This window comes from Erpetoichthys calabaricus, chromosome 14, assembly GCF_900747795.2.
Source record: "Erpetoichthys calabaricus chromosome 14, fErpCal1.3, whole genome shotgun sequence".
In the NCBI taxonomy this organism is placed as follows: Eukaryota; Metazoa; Chordata; class Cladistia; order Polypteriformes; family Polypteridae; genus Erpetoichthys; species Erpetoichthys calabaricus.
In genome coordinates, this window is record NC_041407.2 from 106,555,746 (window position 1) to 106,578,427 (window position 22,682).

The 22,682-nt window shown below is 42.8% G+C and overlaps 1 protein-coding gene and 1 long non-coding RNA gene across 2 annotated transcripts in view; one reads left to right on the forward strand and one right to left on the reverse strand.

Annotated features, from left to right (window-relative positions):
* Positions 1–2,607, reverse strand: part of LOC114664556 (progranulin-like) — a 74,858-nt gene extending 72,251 nt beyond the window's left edge. The window contains 1 exon segment of the mRNA XM_028818718.2: positions 2,500–2,607. The gene's annotated coding sequence lies outside the window, so the exon portion shown is untranslated.
* Positions 1–22,682, forward strand: part of LOC127530168 (uncharacterized) — a 556,902-nt gene that overhangs the window by 265,966 nt on the left and 268,254 nt on the right. The gene's annotated exons all lie outside the window — the stretch shown is intronic.

A 22,682-nucleotide genomic window follows, 5' to 3' on the forward strand; every position in this document is an offset into this window, starting at 1 on the left:
CAAAAAAATGTGATAATTACATAAACCATATTTTATTTATTTACACACTGAGCATTTACGCAAAGCCTTTAAATGTGTTAGTAGTCTGTGTTACTGTTCGGAACAACAGTTTATAAAGCACCCCCTTAATGATCTTCTCACTTGAATGGAGCATCACATGGCTACGTGTACAGCACTGTACACTAAAATTCTTAATTGCACTGGATAGTCAACATGTGACACGAGTTAAAATATTTGCACTGCAATGACTTATGCTAATAGTTAACATTACTTTGTTTCAATGGAAAAGAAAAAGCTAAGGTACATTAAACCTTGTGGATTTCTGCACCAATTTTAATTATGCAGCATTTTTAATTTATGAATGTCTAGTGATCAGCAACACTAAACATGGAGTACATTACAATATGCCTATATGAAATGTTCATAACAGAATCAATCAAGATGAGCAGAGGTTTTGCCGGAGTCTCAAAGTAGCCAACTTTATAATCTCTGTTACATTTGTGTAACCAGATAGTCCAAATTCTAAATTTCAATATGAATTGTATTGTGGGCTCATGTTTTGTTTTATTGTGGGGTTTTGTCTCAAGCCTATTTATTAAGATTATTTCATTTCAATGAAATAAAAAAAGATTACAAATACATATGTTAAGCCTTGTGTATTTTAAATTTATTATCTACCATTTTAACTTATGAACGTCTAGCAAACATTGAGTACATTTCTTTTATGAACATTTCAAATCACTGGGTTATTATATCATGAAGCCTGAATCGCAATATGAATCGTATTGTTGGCGAAGTGTTTGATCTCCTGCTTATTTATATTTATTTTAAATATTTTCATTTCATTCTCAATCTCAATCTCAAACTCTCGACTCGGGTTTGGAAGCCACATTGATTTCTCTTTGAAATTTTGGGAGACAGTTAAACGGTGTCATTTTGCTTGGCTTTTCTCTAAAGAGAAGTTAAATTATTCATTCTGATACTGCCGAATGAGAACTTGTCATATTTGTGTAACCAGTCAGTCCAAATTCTAAATCTCAACATGAATTGTATTGTGGACTCATGTTTTGTATTATTGTGGGATTTGTCTCAAGCCTATTTTTTAAGATTATTTAATTTCAATGAATACAAAAAGATTACAGAAACGTTTGTTAAATCCTGTGTATTTTAATTTATTACGCACTATTTTAATCTATAAACGTCTAACAAACATGGAGTACATTTCTTTTGTGAACATTTCAAATCACAGGGATATTGTATCATGAAGCCTGAATCGCAATACGAATTGTACCATTGGCTAAGTGTTTTATCTCCTGCTTATTTATTTCTAATATTTTCATTTCATTCTCCATCTCAAACTCGAGATTGGGGTTTGGAAGCCACGCTGGTGGACTCCCAAAATTTCAAAGAGAAGTAAAAGTTAGATTATTAATTCAGATACTGCCAAATGAGAACTTGAGCAAGTCATCTCATTAAACATTAAAATTAAGAAATTGGGGCAAGGGCCAGCAGATGTCAAGGCCCCACATGACTACGTCTGCACACCCCTATAATCGCTGTACACAACAACCCTACCCGCCACCTCCTGTCTGTCAGGCACCTTATTAACTTTTAATTGAGAAACCCCGAGTCCGGAAGTTTAAAGGAAAATAAAAACATGGAGTGAACGCGGATGACGCATCAGGATCCGCCTCTTTATCAGATCGATATTTCATGAGACAATAAATGAAGTTGCCAGAGTCATGTGCCGAAGTCTGCCAGCCATCTTAACTTCGAGAAATCGAAACTAATTTGTACACAATGACTGGATAATGGGATAAACAAAGTGACGTTTTCCAAGATGTATTTTTGGATCAAACTTTTTCTTTAAAAATGAACCCAAACGCGATCGCTTCGCAGAGACGTCAAGTAAGAAAGTTTAAAAGGAAACAGAAACGGGCCCGGTCACCTGGCATACCTTTTCTCTCAGTCTCCATTCGCCTAATTCCAAGTTAGAGAGTAACACATCAATGGTTTAAATGTTTCTTTTCAATGCTTTACTTTTAATATCCCGTCGGTTCTCGTATTCTTATAGTCGGCTCACCCAGTGCTGAATGGGGCTATGTAGTACAGTAGAAGGTGAGCTCAGTCGGCGACAACGCCACCCGACGCCCTGCGCTGCCAGGAACAACTTTACCGTCAGTGAAGACAAAACAAAGCAAGAAAGGTTTGGCACCAACACCTGAGCCTGGCAACTCCTCAAAAAGAATAAAAAATATTCCGGATAACATTAATGTCAAGAAACGGGGGGTTAAGAGTCTGATAAATACAAACGGATAGGCTGCAGTAGTTCCCGGCCACTTACCGGCGGTTTTCAACCTCATATTAACCACAAACAATTTAAACAAACGTTTTACACAGACACCGTCACGCCGCTGCCTGCGAGACTTCAGTGATTCCCCCCACATAGAAGTTAGAAATACAACAACATAAACAGGTGTAGTCTTGAATAAAACTTACCTCCACGCTCGGTTTGCCTGCTTTCCTCTGTGCTTCCAAACCAAACAGTAACACCGCGAAGCCCTAAGAAGCACTCCGGCACTAAGGTCCCGCCCTCGAGTCCCGATTGGTGAATGAGAATAACTTTCACCGCTTCTATTGGTGCGATTGACTGCTAGTCAAAACAAGACGGAAACAATCCTGTGATTCGTACTGACGTCTGAGACTCGCTGACTTTTAATCTCCTGCGCTTATACAAGCGTTACCGGTAAAGAGCAGCTAGTCCGAATTGTAATGTTTGAAGTCGTTTATCCGTAATAATAAACCATCCATTTTCCAACCCGCTGTATCCGAACACAGGGTCACGGGGGTCTGCTGGAGCCAATCCCAGCCAACACAGGGAACAAGGCAGGAACAAATCCCGGGCAGGGTGCCAACCCACCGCAGGACACACACAAACACACCCACACACCAAGCACACACTTGGGCCAATTTAGAATCGCCAATCCACCTAACCTGCATGTCTTTGGACTGTGGGAGGAAACCCATGCAGACACGGGGAGAACATGCAAACTCCATGCAGGGAGGACCCGGGAAGTGAGCCCAGGTCCCCAGATCTTCCAACTGCGAGGCAGCAGCGCTACCCACTGCGCCACCGTGCCGCCCGTAATAATAAACCTTTTGTTATTAATAATAATGGTAGGGAATTGCATGTTTTAGGCCCAGGCAGGAGTGACTTTATTACAGTGCTGGCACTGCACCTGGTGGTTAAAAGCCGTTATTTGTTACATATACAGACCAAAAAAAAAAGAAGCTTGTACCTGTTCTTCGGACTGAAATTTCAACCCTTATTGCTAAAAAAAATAATAACTAAATAATAGTAATAGCAGAACAACAAAAGCAACAGGAAAGCAAGAACGACTGTTGATCACGGGCAATAGGGGTCTGCAGTCCTTCGGTATCTTGTGGGACCACCACATACCTGTAGATATTACATTAGTGTGAGTGAGGGTTTGACCCTCAAAAACAAGTACAGTAATCCCTCCTCCATCGCGGGGGTTGCGTTCCAGAGCCACCCGCGAAATAGGAAAATCCGCGAAGTAGAAACCATATGTTTATATGGTTATTTTTATATTGTCATGCTTGGGTCACAGATTTGCGCAGAAACACAGGAGGTTGTAGAGAGACAGGAACGTTATTCAAACACTGCAAACAAACATTTGTCTCTTTTTCAAAAGTTTAAACTGTGCTCCATGACAAGACAGAGATGACAGTTCTGTCTCACAATTAAAAGAATGCAAACATATCTTCCTTTTCAAAGGAGTGCAAAGCAAGCAGTCAAAAAAAAAATTAATAGGGTTTTTTGGCTTTTAAGTATGCGAAGCGCCGCCGGTACAAAGCTGTTGAAGGCGGCAGCTCACACCCCCTCTGTCAGGAGCAGGAAGAGAGAGACAGATAAAAAAAATCAATACGTGCCCTTTGAGCTTTTAAGTATGCGAAGCTCCGTGCAGCATGTCCTTCAGGAAGCAACTGCACACAGCCCCTCTGCTCACACCCCCCTATGTCAGCGCGAGAGAGAGAGAGAGAGAGAGAGAAAGTAAGCTGGATAGCTTCTCAGCCATCTGCCAATAGCGTCCCTTGTATGAAATCAACTGGGCAAACCAACTGAGGAAGCATGTACCAGAAATTAAAAGACCTATTGTCCGCAGAAACCCGCGAAGCAGCGAAAAATCCGCGATATATATTTAAATATGCTTACATATAAAATCCGCGATGGAGTGAAGCCGCGAAAGGCGAAGCGCGATATAGCGAGGGATCACTGTATATCGTAACAACCCGGTTGCGAGGATAAGAAATTAGCCATCTTACACCAGACAGCTGGTGTGGCCCTAGAAAGGACCTTTATCTTCTTCAGTGACGCCTCCGCCACACAATTCACAATATCCGAGGTCAGAGGCAACCCAACTGATGCACTATTCAGTAGATAGATAGATAGATAGATAGATAGATAGATAGATAGATAGATAGATAGATAGATAGATAGATAGATAGATAGATAGATAGATAGATAGATAGATAGATAGATAGATAGATAGATAGATAGATAGATAGGACTTTTTTGTCCCTGGGTGGAAATTTAATGAAATAAAAGCATAAATCAGTACATAAACATGTAAATAAATAAATACACACTTTCATATGAACACACACTAGAATTACAATGCAGCAAGAAAAATTCAAAAGAAAGAAAAGTTCATACTTGGCTGTCACTGTCCCAATGAGCCATTATGCAGACCTATTGCTGTTGGTATAAAGGACCCCCAGTCATGTTTCTTGTCACACTTCTGCTGATTGTTTTGTTGGCTGAAAGTCCTCAGTAATTGTGTGTCAGAGAGATGATGTGTGGCATTGTTCATAAGGGTGCTCAGTTTTGTTTTAGTTCTCTCCTTTGCTACTACCTCCAGGGGGTCCAGATTGTGACCTAAAACTGAGCTTGCTCTTTTAATTAGCCTGTTTCGGTGGGCCTCTCTTGAAGTGATGTTACCAGCACAGCACACCACAGCATAGAAAATCCCACTGGCCTTCACAGTTATAGAAGATGTGGACACTAATATGTCCTGGTTCTTGGGTTATTACAACCCCTTCTGACAGTCTGCTTCCTCCTAATTAGTGTCTGCCCCTCTCAGGTGAAAGACTAAGGTTGGCACACTGCCCTCCTATCAGAACCCTCGCCCTCATGGGTAACAAAATTCTATCTGCAGGGACATTCAAGAGGTGAGAGGCAACTCAGTCTGAAAAAAGTCTTTGTAAGTCTGGTCAAGGGGTCCACCACCATTGCTAAACCAATCTTCTGTCTTGAGGTTGTTAATCAGCTCTATCCCACTTCTCACACCAGTGTAACGACCTGGGGTGTGAGAGGCAGAGGAATTGATTCAGCCATCTTACAGCAGACCACTGGTGTAGCCCTAAATATAACTTTTGTCTTCTTCAATGACACCTTTGTCATGTTGCCCAGGTCTTCTGCGGTGCCACATGCTCCCAGCTGCCTCAGCTGCAAGTGCTGGTATTGCACTGGAAGGGTAAACAGTTCAAGTTCAAGTTCAAGCACTTTATTGTCATTGTGTAACACAACGAAATTTCTTTTTGTGACAGCCCCAAGGTGCATTTAAAGAAAAGTCAAATAATTCCAAATATGTCGTATACAGTGTTAAGTGATCAAGTAACCAGAGCAAATTATTATTGCTCAAAGTACAGCAGCATAAATTGTTATTGCACCTGTTAATGAAGAGTACATTACATATTATATGATGCACCCTATTAAATACCTGCCAATAATTTGCATTGGAATGAGTGATCTAGCAAATATAATCGGCTATACACTGTCTGTATTCAATAAAACACAAATGTAGTAAAACACCGCAATGACAAGAAGTGGGAAATAATGCAATCATCTTCTGGCTGCCTTCCTAACCCACAAGAGATCACAATCTCTAGTCTGTTCAAAGTGAGACCATCCTAACTAAAACCAAAAGAACGATGCGGCTCTCGATTTTAATGAAGCGTGAAAGCTGCGCTCTAAACGTCAGCAGTGTGGTGTGTCTGTCCGATGCTGTAGAGCCATGAACACCAACGCTGCAGCCATCAGCATTATCTCTGTTTAATATCCTAACCCAGCCAACCAAAACAGGCCAACATCTGTCACCAGGTCTAAATATAGTAGAAAACACAAAAAGAGAAGAAATATAGAAGAACAATATTTGTGAGCCTACCTCACCAAGGAAAGCCCCTATGAATCCAGGTGCCCAGAGTTCACAAGGGCCTTTAAAGACCCCTGGGTCCTCATTTACAAAACTTTGTGTAGATTCGAGGCACATGGTGAAACACAGGAAAATGCGCATGTTTTTGTTGGCCTTGAAATCTGTGAACTGATGCTTGACGACGATTTCAAACGGAAACTGAAGCCCACTGAATCAGCACCCTCATTCGTGCAGGTTGTCCAGAATTTTCTTGACAGTCACAGACCAGAGAATTATACTGAGCTTGTGGAGAATACGCTGAAGCGTATCGGCTTACGGGAGCCAGAATGTCACTGAAGACGCATTTTTTACATTCTCATCTCGACTTTTTTCCACCAAATCTAAGCGATGTCAGAGATGAGCATGGGGAAAGATTTCATAAAGGTGATGGAAAACTGAAAATTCACTCCGAGCATGATGTGTGACTACTGTTGGTTCTGGCAAAGAGAGACGGATGTGCAGTACAAGCTCAAACGCGAGGGCCTCCAACATTTTTGGGCAGGCTGACCTCACTTTTATATTGAGGTAAATTGACATAAATATGTTTTAATGTGTCTCTGGTATCGTCTTCTGATTTGTTTTCAGAATAAACCCATCAAAACAATTTTGGTGGGACAGAGTCCAAACTGGGTGGCGCAGTGGTAGCGCTGCTACCTCGCAGTTAGGAGATCTGGGTTCGCTTCCCGGGTCCTCCCTGCGTGGAGTTTGCATGTTCTCCCCATGTCTGCATGGGTTTCCTCCCACAGTCCAAAGACATGCAGGTTAGGTGCATTGGTGATTCTAAATTGTCCCGTGTGTGTGTGCCCTGTGGTGGGCTGGCACCCTGCCTGGGGTTTGTTCCTGCCTTGCACCCTGGGATTGGCTCCAGTAGACCCCTGTGTTAGGATATAGCGGGTTGGACAATGACTGACTAGTCCAAACTCCAGATATTGTGTTGATATATTATATTGATATTCAAAAGTGTCAAAACGTCAATGATGTGTATTTCAAAAACCTGACGTTGCTAGCTTAATTCCGATTTCATATATGAAATGAGTGTAAAAAACTTAATAAAGAGATGCTCTGAAGTTCCCAGAAGCAAACAAAAAATATTTTTTTGTAGACCAGTGTAACCTTCCCACAACCCTGATCTTAACCACAGTGTAACGTGGCCCTAATGTTAACCGTAGTCGAATGCGATGGGTGTTACGTGACTGACGTTGAGGGCGTTTTGTAAAGTTGGGGCATTGCATGACTGACCTCATAGATACTGCGGTCACCAATTACACTCTGTTGCCACCACCAGTCATTGAGCTCCTGAGCCCAACAGTCCCATTCTGTTACGATCAACAATATCTGATATTTTTTATATTAATTCCTGCATGGATTTCAATGATCTATAGGTCTAGCTGAGTTTTTTTTTTTATTTTTTGGACATAAGGTGCGGCCTATAGGGGTCATCTCAGGACCCCAAATCCCCGACATAACAAAACCAAAGACCAAGACTAAAGCAAACACCTTCTTGTCAGGATCATCTTCAATTCTCCAAGCACAAATCATTCCTTTCCTATCTTTTCTCCTCCACTCCATCCCAAGGAGTGTTGTCCATTTCCAACTCTCTTCAATCCTTGTATGGACTGGATGTTGGGCAGGGTCGTGGGGGTCCAGCAGCTGTAGGGCATCTGTTGGTGAAGAGAGATTCACTGATCTTGACTTTGCCGACGATGCTGTGATCTTCATGGAGTCAATGGAGGCTCTGATCGGGGGGGGGTGGGGGTGTCTCAAGAGAGTGAGTGAGGAGTCTGAGGGTCTGGGCTGGGGTACGGCCATCAGCAGTGTGTCTGTCTGCAGAGAGAGTGTTGACCGTGATGTCCCTACATTGATGGATTAAAGGCCAGAAGTCCACTTGACCGTCATCATCAAGTCCTTCCATGAGAACCCTGGAGGACTGATTGATGTCATTGATGTTAGGTAGAATGCCTAGAGGGGGCTGGGTGGTCTCATGGCATGGACCCCCTGCACATTTTATTTTTTTCTCCAGTCGTCTGGAGTTGTTTTTGTTTTTTCTGTCCTCCCTGGCCATCGGACCTTACTCTTATTCTAGGTTAATTAGTGTTCTCTTATTTTAATTCTTATTTTGTCTTTTATTCTCTTTCTTCATCATGTAAAAGCACTTTGAGCTCCATCATCCATCCATTTTCCAACCCGCTGAATCCGAACATTCCAATTGCTGGAGCCAATCCCAGCCAACACAGGGCACAAGGCAGGAACCAACCCCGGGCAGGGTGCCAACCCACCGCAGGACACACACAAACACACCAAGCACACACTAGGGCCAATTTAGAATGGCCAATTTAGAATGGCCAATCCATCTAACCTGCATGTCTTTGAACTGTGGGAGGAAACCGGAGCGCCCGGAGGAAACCCACGCAGACACGGGGAGAACATGCAAACTCCACGCAGGGAGGACCCGGGAAGCGAACCCGGGTCTCCGAACTGCGAGGCAGCAGCGCTACCACTGTGCCACCGTGTCACCCTGAGTTCCATCATTTGTATGAAAATGTGCTATAGAAATAAATGTTATTGTTGACCTCGTTGAGAGGTTTACTTACCTCGGCAGTGACATTCATGACTCTGGTGACTCTTCCTATGAAGTCAATGGAAGGACTGGGAGAGCATGGGGGGGTCATGAGGTCTCTGGAAAGGAGTTTGTGGCCCTCCTAATATCTCTGCAAAAGGACGAAGGTCCAAATCTTTAGAGTTCTGGTGCTTCCTGCTTGTGAGACATGGATGCTATCCAGTGATCTGAGATGAAGACTCGACTCCTTCATGTATGTCTCCTCGGAGAATCCTTGGGTCCTGCTGGTTTGACTTTGTGTTGCTCATGGAGTCCTGAATGGGGTAAATGACCTGCATTGTGAGGGAGTGTCAGTTACGGCACTACGGTCATGTGACACGATTACCCGAGGGTGATCCGGCTCATTGTTCAGAACCCGAGTGGCTGGACCAGGCCGATGCCCGCAAAACACCTGGCTGTGGGAGATAGGCAGTCATTTCTGGAGGGATGGACTGGGCCGCGTGTCTGCCTACCAGGATCCCAAGGTGATTTGTCATGTGGTGGGTGTGACAACCCGCTGTACCAGTGCCTGCCCCCCAGCCTGACCAGACAGTTTATAGCGAAGTGGTGTAGTGGTGTAGTTTGTGAATTTCCCCTTGGGATTAATAAAGTATCTATCTATCTATCTATCTATCTATCTATCTATCTATCTATCTATCTATCTATCTATCTATCTATCTATCTATCTATCTATCTATCTATCTATCTATCTATCTATCTATCTATCTAGTCAGTAAGCCTGCTGGCCGTACAGTCGAGGGCAGTGAGGTAGACTAACTTGATTTTGTTTTTCTTGCCCAATGGATAATTTTTTGTTCTCCCTTTATTCATCCCTCCCTTGCATATTTCAATTAAAACCTTCATTATTTTTAAAAATTATTTAGGCTTTCCTCTTGTCACTTTCATTTTGGGTTCCACTGAACATTGACAACATTCTTCTGACAGTTTATAATGTTGATTTAAAATGCAAAGCACGGGCGGCCAAAGTTCTTCAGTTGCACAACAGCGGATTGTTATTGGGATTAACAAACAAGGTTTATTGTTCACATCTGGTTAATATTTAAAAGTATCAAAAAAAAAAAAATAAAGCACAGGAGTGTTTCAGAAGTACAAGACTTGCCAAAAAAAGGATGTGACTCCAACTTGGCGGAAGTGCGATAAACACATGTGGGAATCCACCAGACTCCATGACCACTTCTTCTTTCTGTGAGTGTACTGACAATTCTGAATGACTTCGCTTCTTCCGACAACAGAAAATAAGAAAAAAGAAAAGAAAAAGAAAAAAAAAGACGGCCCAGCATGACCTGCCGGTGAATATTCATCTAAAAAGTCAGTCTGCTGTCTGTGCAGACAGTGAGACACACGCTCTGCTCTTTAGAAACTCTCACACGACAGCAGGCGCTCACACAGAAGCTTTGTCGCAGCGAAAAATTGTCACCAGAAGGCTTTTTACCTGAAATGAAGGCTATTAGGAGTCTCGGGATAGGCAAACAGAATCTATAATTTTATTGCAATAAATAACCATAATAATAACACGGACTCAACCCAATACGACCAAATTGAGCTCCGGACTTCAAACTTTTGTAGTCATTTCTTATCACTCCGACCTCGCTCAAATTAGCTCATTTGCTCTTTTTCTCTGATTCCCATCTGTTCCTGTCCGGCCAATACCTCGAGTTCTCATGGGACCCATTATTATCTCCTGACTTCCCTACAGCTGGCCCCCGGTATTTCTACTGTCTATTATTCATCTCTAGTTTCTGTTTTTGCGTATTTCTTTCACTGACCAAGCATATATGGGCTTCCTCTCGTCATTTTCCCTTCCTAGCCTATTTGGTGGTCAAAGCTAAGCTTTAATTTAAAAAAGAAATATGGCACGTGCTTTTATTTAATCATTTGCTTGGTAGGCCTGACTTGCAGTAATATCTACACTAAGGTTAATGCTTATATATCTCTATATATAATCTTCATTTGGATCTTGATCTTTGTTTGTCCGCGAATGAATTAGAAGAAGAAGCACTAGATGGCAGTAGAGAGACAGCTAAAACATAGGCATTGCATTAAGAATCTCCTCCAGGCTTATACTACTGAAGACTGTAGTACTCCAGTCACACCTCAAAACACAGACATTCAAACTAAACAAATTGTTGTGCTTTAAATTAACTAATCTTTATATATAATCTTCATTTGGATCTTGATCTTTGTTTGTCTGCCAATTTCACGCATGCGTAGACCACCTTCCAGTTTAGTACGTTGTTGTTACTCACGGATGTCAACAATGTGCCGGAATAACGAAAGGGGTGGTGGACAGTGTTACGCTGGTTAGCTCCTGAGGCCTGGTTAGAGAATGAGATTGCCGAAGATAAAAGGTACGTGCCTACGTAACATATGAATGAAAGAAAGACATTGGGTAAAATGAATGACAATGTAACAGCACATTCCGGAAATTATTATTGTTACGTTGTAGCCGGCGAGTGCTGCACGTCTCACAGTTGTACCGTGGCTTGCTCACATGTCAGTGAAGTGATCCCTATTTATGCTTTAAAGAGCCTGGATACCTATGTGTCCCCCTTTTATAACCATTGCTCCGTGTATATTGCCTTACTCTTTGGATTGCCACAAAGCAACCTGTGAGACTGGAGAAAGATTGAGAAGAGATCATGAGAGGAAACGACAGCGTCATGAAAACGAGACGGACTGTGAACGGAGAGAAGCAGAAATGCTCCTCCACCACCACATAATTACTATTCGGACAGTGATTCCGAGTAAGCCGTTCCTATTGAATCAATGTCCAAGGGTTTTGTTTTGTAATTTTGTTTCCCTTATAAAAAATCATAATGCTGTGTGATGAAGGGCCCAGTTCACGACTGGCAGCCGCGTTTAAACAGGGAGCCCTTCGCAGACAACTTTAACACACGCAACGTAGTTGGGTGCACATGGCTAGTTTCTCTATATTTATTTATACTAATACATGAATACACTAATTTTACTTTTCATGCATTACATCATTTTGACCTTGTTAGTAGCAATGTCTTTTGCTGTTTCTGCTGATTCACTATCCCAGCTGGCTTCTTACATGCCTACCAGGACCATTTTTCTATATTATGTCATTGGTATCGTTCCTCAGCTTCCTAACCTTCGAACACAGGTGTCCTGGTCCCCCCTTTTTCTGTCCTCGGGCAGTTTCTGTGCGTCATTCTTGTCCTGTTCTATTCTTCCTCTCTTAATACTGGTAATTTTCCTTTTTTACTAGAAAATGTAATATGACTGATTTTTTAGTTAACCATTTGCTTGACCTATCTTATTTGCTTAACATTCTAATTTATGCTTAATCTAATGCTTCAGAAGATTTTAACTACTTTTATGGCTAGTTATGCTAATACATAAATTTTTCCTTCCATAGCTTCACTTCATGTAAATTCCCCCAGAATTTTATAAGTGGCCACACAGCGTGGTGCCTAAGAGGAAAAGTTAGGGTGTCATTCTGAAAAAGAGGCATCAGAAGAACTAGGAAAATTGAAGATGAGAAGAAGAAAAAGAAGACGCAAAGAAGTAGAAAATGAAATAAGAATAAGGAGCTGAGGGCCAAAGTAACAGAATAATGCATTCCAGAGCAAAACAAAAAAAAAAAACAACAGGCTTGTCCTTAAAAGGACTGGGAAAAAAGTGACAAGCAACAACAACAACATTTATTTCTATAGCACATTTTCATACAAAAAGTAGCTCAATGAGCTTTACATAATGAAGAAAAGAAAAATAAAAGACAAAATAAGAAATTAAAATAAGGCAACATTAGTTAACATAGAAAAGGAGTAAGGTCTGATGGCCAGGGTGGACAGAAAAAACAAAAAAAAAAAAAACTCCAGAAAGCTGGAGAAAAAAAATAAAATCTGCAGGGGTTCCAGGCCACGAGACCACCCAGTCCCCTCTGGGCATTCTACCTAACATAAATGAAATAGTCCTCTTTGTAGTTAGGGTTTTCATGGAGTCACTTGATGCTGATGGTCATACAGACTACTGGCTTTTAATCCATCCAACATTTTTGGAACATCATGGTACTTATAGTAGATGGTGGTGGTGCAAGCCACCACCAAAAGGACACCGGAAAAGGAAACAGAAGAGAGAGTAGGGGTTAGTACAGATTTTAGAGCCACCATGAATAGTTATTATAATGAATTGGAAATATAGAGTATCAGGATTAAATTACAGTGAAGTTATGAGAAGGCCATGTTAAAATAATGTGTTTTTTGTAGTTTTCTAAAGTGCTCCACTGTATTAGCCTGGCGAATTACTATTGGCAGGCTATTCCAGATTTTAGGTGCATAACAGCAGAAGGCCGCCCGCCTCACCACTTCTTTTAACTTCAGCTCTTGGAATTCTAAGGAGACACTCATTTGAGGATCTGAGGTTATGATTTGGAATATAAGACGTCAGACATTCCTATATATAAGATGGGGTGAGGGCGGCACGGTGGCGCAGTGGGTAGCGCTGCTGCCTCGCAGTTGGGAGACCTGGGGACCCGGGTTCGCTTCCCGGGTCCTCCCTGCGTGGAGTTTGCATGTTCTCCCCGTGTCTGCGTGGGTTTCCTCCGGGCGCTCCGGTTTCCTCCCACAGTCCAAAGACATGCAGGTTAGGTGGATTGGCGATTCTAAATTGGCCCTAGTGTGTGCTTGGTGTGTGGGTGTGTTTGTGTGTGTCCTGCGGTGGGTTGGCACCCTGCCCAGGATTGGTTCCCTGCCTTGTGCCCTGTGTTGGCTGGGATTGGCTCCAGCAGACCCCGTGACCCTGTGTTCGGATTCTGCGGGTTGGAATATGGATGGATGGATGGAAGATGGGGTGAGATTATTTAAGGCTTAGATAGATAGATAGATAGATAGATAGATAGATAGATAGATAGATAGATAGATAGATAGATAGATAGATAGATAGATAGATAGATGAAAGGCACTATATGATAGATAGATAGATAGATAGATAGATAGATAGATAGATAGATAGATAGATAGATAGATAGATAGATAGATAGATAGATAGATAGATAGATAGATAGATAGATAGATGAAAGGCACTATATGATAGATAGATAGATAGATAGATAGATAGATAGATAGATAGATAGATAGATAGATAGATAGATAGATGAAAGGCACTATATGATAGATAGATAGATAGATAGATAGATAGATAGATAGATAGATAGATAGATAGATAGATAGATAGATGAAAGGCACTATATGATAGATTGATAGATAGATAGATAGATAGATAGATAGATAGATAGATAGATAGATAGATAGATAGATAGATAGATGAAAGGCACTATATGATTGATAGATAGATAGATAGATAGATAGATAGATAGATAGATAGATAGATAGATAGATAGATAGATGAAAGGCACTATATGATAGATAGATAGATAGATAGATAGATAGATAGATAGATAGATAGATAGATAGATAGATAGATAGATAGATAGATGAAAGGCACTATATGATAGATAGATAGATAGATAGATAGATAGATAGATAGATAGATAGATAGATAGATAGATAGATAGATAGATAGATAGATAGATGAAAGGCACTATATGATAGATAGATAGATAGATAGATAGATAGATAGATAGATAGATAGATAGATAGATAGATAGATAGATAGATAGATAGATGAAAGGCACTATATGATACTATAGTGAACATTTGGGGGTTGGTGTCATCACCCACAATAGATAAAAAACTGTGCATCAGGAGCTTCATGAAATTGGTTTCCATGGCCGAGTCTAAGATCACTATGCAGAATGCAAAATGTTGGCTGGAGTTGTGTAAAATGATGAATTCCACTTCACTATCTGATAGTACGATGGACTAATCTGGGTGGATGCCAGGAGAGCATCACCTTCTAGTGAGCAGAGTGCCTACTGTAAAGTTTGGAGGAAGAGGGTTAATGGCAGGGTTTGGGGAAGGCCCCTTAGTTCCATTGAAGAATCCTGTTAACGCTACAGCAGACAAAGCCATTTAAGACAATTGTACACTTCATTTTCTGAAGGTCCCTTTTGTATCCGGTGGAAGAATATTAGAAACCTTTGCAGGCATATCAGGAAACGAGATAATGGTCAAGTGAACAACAAAATGTACTGAAAGATGACTAAGAGATGACTAAGAAATCAGCAGAGGTGCTCTAAATCAACCAGAATGGACAGTTGTTACATGCACAGAAATCTCAAGGGTGGTGGCTCAACTCAAAGGTATAAGAAGAACCAGAATCTCATATAACAGACTTTTATTTTATAGAAGTCATTTGGGTGTAAACCAACGAACCAACCAGAGTAAATGTTTGCATTGATTGACACTGTATGTAAATTCAATCTGTGACTGGCTCCTAGACTTTCTGACTGGCAGGCGCCATTGGTAATAGGATTTCAGCCACCATTATCACAAACACAGGCACCCCACAGGGATGCATCCTCAGCACCATCCTCTAGACCAGCGGTAAAGGGGTGCGAATGTTGCCATATGTGCCATAATTTCACTATTCATGAGGAAATTGTTAATTTGTAGCAGTGTATTGGCAGCAAAAAATATAGGAATACATTTTATTAGGGTTTCAAAAAAACGTTAGGGGGGGTGCGATTAAAACTGTTATGAAAACTCGGGTCGGAAATACTTAAAGGTTGAGAAACGCTGCTCTACACCCTGTTCACCTAGGACTGTGTCGCCTCCCACAAAGATAACATCATCCTAAAGTTCGCAGACAACACAACACTGATAGGACGCATCACTGGTGGAAATGAGGTGGCCTACAGGAGGGAGGTGGACAGTCTGGCATCATGGTGTGAGGACAACAACCCCACCCTCAACACAGTCAAGATGAAGGAGATGATAGTGGACATGAGGAAGGAGAGGAGACCTCACTGGCCACTGTTCATCTGAGAGCTTGAAGTGGAGAGGGTGAGCAGCATTAAATACCTGGGCGTCTACATCAGTGAGGACCTCACTTGGACACTTAACACCACACAGCTGGTCAAGACGGCTCAACAGTGGCTGTACTTTCTGAGGACCTCACTTGGACACTTAACACCACACAGCTGGTCAAGACGGCTCAACAGTGGCTGTACTTTCTGAGGAGGCTGAGGAAGTTTGGTATGTCGACTAAGATCCTCTGCAACTTTTACAGCTGCGTTGTTGAGAGCATCTTGACCAGCTGCATCACCGTGTGGTACAGCAACACTACTGCTATGGACCGCAGACACCTGCAGAGAGTGGTGAAGACTGCTGACAAGATCACCAGGACCCCACTGCCCTCTCTGCAGAACATCTACAACTGCAGAGTCTGAAGAAGAACTGCCTCGATCCTCAAGGACCCCCCCCAACACGAACCATTAGACTCCTAAATAAGTGACTGTGGTTTATAACCGTGGTCCACCTCATTCTGTCTTCCTCACACAACCGTATTGGACTTGTCCATCACACAACTACCTGCACTTTACATTTTATATTTCTATTCTGTTTTTATACTTTATGCTGCCTCTGCTACTTATTATTTATGTTTATCTTTATATGTTGGTTTTGTCATTAGGTGTGGACAGCAAAGAAAGAATTTCATTGTACAGGGAAACATCTGTCTGTCTGTATGTCTGTCCGCTTTTCATGAGAGAACGACTTAAACGCATTTATATTGGGTTTTTTTCTAGAATTTGCTTGAACATCCCGGTTGATTTTGCAACTTCTCTCATTCCGCTAAGTATCATAGCTGGCTTGTGGCACCGATTTATTTGGGCGAATCTGACAGAGAAGGGGCGGGCCAAGGGGAGGGGGAGGCGGGACCTCAGGAGTAGGGAGATGGGCGGGGCCCTCCTCACTCACACGCCAGCCTCTGTTTGAGTCGCTCTACCTCTCGCCACGTGTTGGAGCGCACCTTGCCTCCACTTAGCTAGCGATACCTGTTTGTTCAGCAGACATTATCAATTCAGATTGTTAAGGATTAACGTTTGACGTTTTTGAGAGAGAGATCAGAGCTATGTGTGTTTTAGAGGGTACCCGCTCATTGGCAGAGATATCATGGCTACGTGCTCTTCTCCCCACGTCAGAGCTGAACACCATCAGATACAGTGCCAACGTTTGACGTTGTAGCGTACCTTCCTTCCACATGGCCAGAGATACCTACCCAACTTTTTACATTTTTACCAAAGAGGTCACAGCTAAATTCTTGCCCCTGATAGCGAAACCAAAAATATTGTATACAGTATGAAGTGGCCCTCGGATACAAAAGCTATCAATGTATATTCATCTCGATATATCCATCCATCCATCCATTTTCCAACCCGCTGAATCCGAACACAGGGTCACGGGGGTCTGTTGGAGCCAATCCCAGCCAACACAGGGCACAAGGCAGGGAACCAATCCCGGGCAGGGTGCCAACCCACAAACACACCCACACACCAAGCACACACTAGGGCCAATTTATAATCGCCAATCCACCTAACCTGCATGTCTTTGGACTGTGGGAGGAAACCCACGCAGACACGGGGAGAACATGCAAACTCCACGCAGGGAGGACCCGGGAAGCGAACCCAGGTCTCCAGGTCTCCCAACTGCGAGGCAGCAGCGCTACCCACTGCGCCACCGTGCCACCCAATCTCGATACAAATTATTACATTTTTTTTATTATTGATTTTTAAAGTTTGTCCTCTTTCACTACTACACAGGTGGAGCCATGGCGGACATCTAGTTTCTATATATATAACATCCAATGTCTGCCTGTCTGATAGTATGTCTGTCTGTCCGCTTTTCCTGAGGGAACGACTTAACGGATTTAGATCGTGTTTTTCTTCTATAATTTGCTTGAACATTCCGGTTTATTTTGCGACTTCTTTCATCTCGCTAAGAATCAATGTTCGCTCGCAGGAGCGATATACTTGCGCTAATCCAAGATGGAGGCTACAGGCCAAGGGGAGGGGGAAGAGTGACATCAGGAGTGGGAAATTCAATCACATTTAGGATTGCCAAATGCACCTAACCTGCATGTCTTTAGACTGTGGGAGGAAACCAGAGCACCCGGAGGAAACCCTGAGAACATGCAAACTCCATGCAGGGAGGACCCAGGAAGCGAACCTAAGTCTCCTAACTGCAAGGAGCAAGCAGCACTACCCACTGCGCCACCGTGCTGTCCCTGTACAAAAAATATTTTAGAAATTTGCTTCTTCTCACATGTACAGCTAACACAAGGCCAGATTCAGCACACAGGGGGCTCATCATTCAGAACTACTAGGCAAGCATTAGAAGACAAGAAAGGGACAACTACAAAAATGGGCCTTGTACTACAGTGCATCTGGAAAGTATTCACAGCGCATCACTGTTTCCACATTTTATTATGTTACAGCCTTATTCCAAAATGGATTAAATTCTTTTTTTTCCTCAGAATTCTACACACAACACCCCATAATGACAACGTGAAAAAAGTTTACTTGAGGTTTTTGCAAATTTATTTAAAATAAAAAAACTGAGAAAGCACATGTACATAAGTATTCACAGCCTTTGCCGTGAAACTCAAAATTGAGCTCAGGTGCATCCTGTTTCCCCTGATCATCCTTGAGATGTTTCTGCAGCTTCATTGGAGTCCACCTGTGGAAAATTCAGTTGACTGGACAACTAACCCTAACCCTAAACTGAGCGATTGGGGGAGAAGGGCCTTAGTCAAGGAGGTGACTAAGAACCCGATGGTCACTCTGTCAAAGCTCCAGAGGTCCTCTGTGGAGAGAGGAGAACCTTCCAAAAGGACAACCATCTCTGCAGCAATCCACCAATCAGGCCCGTATGGTAGAGTGGCCAGACGGAAGCCACTCCTTAGTAAAAGGCACATGGCAGCCCGCCTGGAGTTTGTCAAAAGGCACCTGAAGGACTCTCAGACCATGAGAAAGAAAATCCTCTGGTCTGATGAGACAAAGATTGAACTCTTTGGTGTGAATGCCAGTCGTCACGTTTGGAGGAAACCAGGCACCGCTCATCACCAGGCCAATACCATCCCTACAGTGAAACATGGTGGTGGCAGCATCATGCTGTGGGGATGGGAGACTAGTCAGGATAAAGGGAAAGATGACTGCAGAAATGTACAGAGACATCCTGGATGAAAACCTGCTCCAGAGCGCTCTTGACCTCAGACTGGGGCGACGGTTCATCTTTCAGCAGGACAACGACCCTAAGCACACAGCCAAGATATCAAAGGAGTGGCTTCAGGACAACTCTGTGAATGTCCTTGAGTGGCCAGCCAGAGCCCAGACTTGAATCTGATTGAACATCTCTGGAGAGATCTTAAAATGGCTGTGCACCGACGCTTCCCATCCAACCTGATGGAGCTTGAGAGGTGCTGCAAAGAGGAATGGGCGAAACTGGCCAAGGATAGGTGTGCCAAGCTTGTGGCATCATATTCAACAAGACTTGAGGCTGGAATTGCTGCCAAAGGGGCATCGACAAAGTATTGAGCAAAGACTGTGAATACTTATGCTGGGATTGGCTCCAGCAGACCCCCGTGACCCTGTGTTCGGATTCAGTGGGTTGGATAATGGATGGATGGATTTAGGGTTTAAACTATTAAAATAGGTATTTATAGGCATTTTTTCGACCACATCCAAAATTCACGTTTTTTCACAATTTGCGGGCACTCTAGGAACGTACCGCCCTGCGAATTTCGGGTGTTATCTATGCTGCCATCTACTGGGTGGAGGTTTCAACATCAATTACCTATTTTTGTTACAATTTGTAAAACTTCTAGAAAATACTATAAATTTCTGAGTCTTTAAGATACTTAATGAAGGCTTTGAACAGACTTCTATTTTCAGTTATACTAATTGCTATTTATTCTAAATTGCAAAATGAGAGACCTTTTTGAGCAAAGTTTTCAATCAACTTTTATCATATTTTTTGCACCAACCCAAGTAATGCTGTAATGTTTCTTTAATCCCACATTGTTCACATTTTCCTTTTTTATGCCTGCCAATATAAAAACAGTATTGATTTAGATCAACCTGTCCAAACCTTACCGTCATATATATATACTGTATATCATCATCCCTTTCACTTTGAGGACTTCACTTATTCGTATCTCTTATTAAAAGTTTAACCTGAAACAAATGTGCTGCTTTTCTACTACTCTCCCAAATGTTTTGCCACTCTCTATAAGCTACCGTTTTAATTATACAGTTAGATTCACATTTATCTGGCAACCCTGTGGAAACTACGGCTTTTTAACAAGCCGGCAGCTTACCCCTGATACATTGACGCATGCGCAGCGTCACGTGGCAACCGAGAATGCGTCCTTGGAAGCGAAGTGCGACGAGAACTTTGGCATGACGTCATCAAGGACGACATCCACAAGAGAATTGCAAAGGCTGAATCCATCCATCCATTATCCAACCCGCTATATCCTAACTACAGGGTCACGGGGAAAGGCTGAACCCGCACCGTAATAATACAGTGAATTCGTGTATGTTCAGGTTTAAAATGTGAGGAAGGCAAGTAAACATTTATAGTTGATACGATCTCGGAATAATAAAAAAAAAAATTTGAAAATGAGGCTACGGACGTCTGATTTTAACTGATGTACTGAGAGCAGATTTTTTTTAACCTACGGTATTAGCCGTTAATCGCGATTGAATATTTTCTTTTTGAAGACGGTGTTTTCCATGTTCTGCTTGTTAACGTGAAATCGATCGTGTGGATTTAGTGTATTTCTTGAAGTGCTACGCCCTCTGTTGGACAGTTTTTGTTACACACTTTTGCAGGTCCTTTTGTATTCCTCGCGAATTTGCTAAAACGCCTTTAGAAGGGTAAAGTGGAAGGAAGCTGTAGACTTTTGGGCGCTCACATTTTAGTCCCGGTGCACATTTTGGCCGCGGATTTATATTCCAAATCTTCACAGATCAGTGGGACACTCTTCCTTCTACTTGATTTATTTCTTATTTTGATAAGATAAACCTGTGGTGGGCTGGCGCCCTGTCCGGGGTTTGTTTCCTGCCTTGCACCCTGTGTTGGCTGGGATTGGCTCCAGTAGACCCCCGTGACCCTCTAGTTAGGATACTGCGGGCTGGATAATGGATGGATGGATAAGATAAACCTTATTTAGCCCATGAGGAAATTCAAATGCATACAGCAGCAGAAGCATAAAAAGTAAGTATACAGACTTTAAGGACAGATATGCGGCCAATCAATCGATAAATAAATAAATAAACGTGACCACATCAGGTGGAAGCATTGAATTGACTGATAGCAGTGGGCAGTAAAGACCCCCAGAGGCGCTTCTTAGCACACCGTGGTGGAATGAGCCCGCAGCTAAAAATGCTCCAAGACAGCGCCTCCTGGAGGGGATGGAGGTCATTTTTCATGATGGTATCCATTGTGCATTGTGGACAGTTGGGGTTGCTGTTGAGCCCCAAACATCAGATATGACGACACACAGACCGTCCCGGATTTAAGCGATGTGATTTTATTTTTTTCTTTTATTTCAACACAACACAATCCCTTTTCTGTTCCTTCCATTATTCTTCCAGTTAAATGTTGTCCTCCACCCCCTGACACTGTCTACCCAAGTGAATGGCGGTGCCCCCTTTTATTTTGGACCCAGGACTACTTCCAGTGTCAGGACATTACAAGGTAGGGCCAGCTCCCCGTGGGGTGGCTTCGGTCATCCACATGCCCTGAGCTTTCCCTGGTGGTCCCAGGTACTTCTGCATTCCTGAACCCCACCAGAGATTTGAAGGAATACTTAAAAATGATATTAACAAAGTTTCTAATAGAAACCACGTTTCTCGCACCCCAAACCTGCGACACAATTGACACACGGCTCCAGTCCAATAGTATGATTTGATTAGGCGCAGTATCTTAGATTAGAGACGGTGCAAAAGGAAATGACATCAGGGAGCGACCCAGTCGGGACAATGTTTAATTTGCACAAAAAAGTAAAAGAACAGCTGAGAGAGAAAACTCATCTCCGCCATGGGTGTCCTCCAGTGCCCGTCTCACAGGCTAAGCATTGGATTTGCTCTCTGCTGTGGCTCTCCATTCGCTTCTGTTGTTAGTCCAGAAATGAACACCAACTTCCTGCGATGTCGTTCTTCAGAACCTTCAGGGTGATGTGACCGGCCATCGTGGGGCTTTGTCCTCCAGTCTGTGGGCGAGAGAAGAGAGGCTGTTTGTGGCTGCGCTTTCCCTGTCACTGATGTCATTGCGCTTACCTTAACAACGCCATGTGGGTGCTTCCAATGTGTGCGCGGGTGACAAAGGAAACGCCACCAAAATGTTTTCTTTTGTACATAAACTAATAGGCACAATTCTGCCCCCTCCTTTGTCCTTCTCTTCCATTTCCCCAGACGAGTTTCATCCTTCTGCTCTCCTGATTCTGACTATCTGGGTGAGGTAGGGTGGCTGTTTTTATGACGGACCTGGGAGTAATTCAGTGCCACGACATTCAGGTCAGGTTGGGGAACATGCACTGGTACAGACGATGAAACATCTCGGGATCCCGGTTGGCAACCCTCCAGGCAGACACGCTGTCCAGTCCCACCTCCTAGAAATGACCCTCTATCTGCTGCAGCCACGTGTTACGTGGACGCTCGGGTCCTCAACAATGAGGGTCCTGTGAACCGGATCATCCTCGGGTAATCACGTCACATGGCCGTAGTGCTATAACTGACACTCCCTCACAATGCAGGTCATGTGCCTCATTCGGGACCCCATGAGTAACACAAAGTCAAACCAGTGGCACCCAAGGATTCTCAGAAGAGACAAACATGAAGGAGTCCAAGTCTTCATCTCAGG